This window comes from Oxyura jamaicensis, chromosome 17, assembly GCF_011077185.1.
Source record: "Oxyura jamaicensis isolate SHBP4307 breed ruddy duck chromosome 17, BPBGC_Ojam_1.0, whole genome shotgun sequence".
Lineage (NCBI taxonomy): Eukaryota > Metazoa > Chordata > Aves > Anseriformes > Anatidae > Oxyura > Oxyura jamaicensis.
The window spans coordinates 5,388,668-5,389,766 of record NC_048909.1 but is presented as its reverse complement, the minus strand read 5'-3'; positions in this window follow the sequence as shown (position 1 = coordinate 5,389,766).

Genomic DNA, 1,099 nt, shown 5'->3' with positions numbered 1-1,099 from the left:
CCTCCCTTCCGGTCCCCCCCCCCCCCCCCCCCGCCTCACACTTGCTCTCTCGATCGCTCTGCGCTTCCTCCCTGCTGCTGCCACCCGCTCGCGTGGCAGGACCGCTGTCCCCACGGCGCCCTGCCACCCGCTGCCCCTCCATGTCCCCATGTTCTGCCCGTCCCCACCTGCCCAGGAGCCGCCCCTGGGACTGCTTTGGGGCTGCCCCAACGCCCCCGGGTGCCATCCCATGGGCTGCGGTGCCAGCCCTGCAGGTGTCGGCTGCCCTTGGATGTCGGTGGTTGGAGCCGATCACCTCGGAGGGGTTTTCCGAGCTCGGTGACCCTGCGGCACGAGGCCCAGCCCCTGCCCTCGCCCAGCCCCCGGACGGTGGTCGCGCGCCCAGCGGGAGCCCCCGGACCCCCGCTGCTCCTTGGCTGGGGGGGGGCCCAGGAGCGGGACGAGGTGATGCCGGCACAGCGGGGAGCCCCGGGGCCGTCTCCACCAGCGTGTCCCCGTCCCCGTCCGGCCTCGGTGCTTCCCGCTGTGCTCCCCGCTTTGGGGAGCCGACGGCCCCACCGAGCCGTGCTGCGCCCACACAGCGCGGGCAGCGGCACAAAACCCATCCGTGTTTGCTGTGGTTTGTGTTGCACTGGGACGGGGGCTCGGCATCCCCACCGGGGGCCCGCCACCCAGCCCCCAGGGAGCTGAGGGACGGCCGGAGGGCCCGCGGAGGCGCCGCCAAGCCTCCTGAAGCCCGGCGGGGCGACGCCTTCCCGGGGGGTGAGCCAGGCTAAAGGCGAGGCGGGGACAAGATGGCGGCGGGCGGCGGACTACAACTCCCAGCGGGCAGCGCGGCGAGGCGGAAGCGGCGGGGAGGGGGAGCCGGAAGCGGCGGGGGCGGCCGGCGGCATGGCCAAGCAGTACGACATGGTGGAGTGCCCCTTCTGCGACGAGGTCTCCAAGTACGAGAAGCTCGCCAAGATCGGGCAGGGCACCTTCGGGTGAGCGCCAGGGCCGCGGGGCCTCGGCTGGGGCCGGCCGGGGGGGCTGCGGCCTTCCCCGTGCCCCCGTCCCCCCCCGTGCCCCCCGTCCCCCCCCGTGCCCCCCGTCCCCCCCC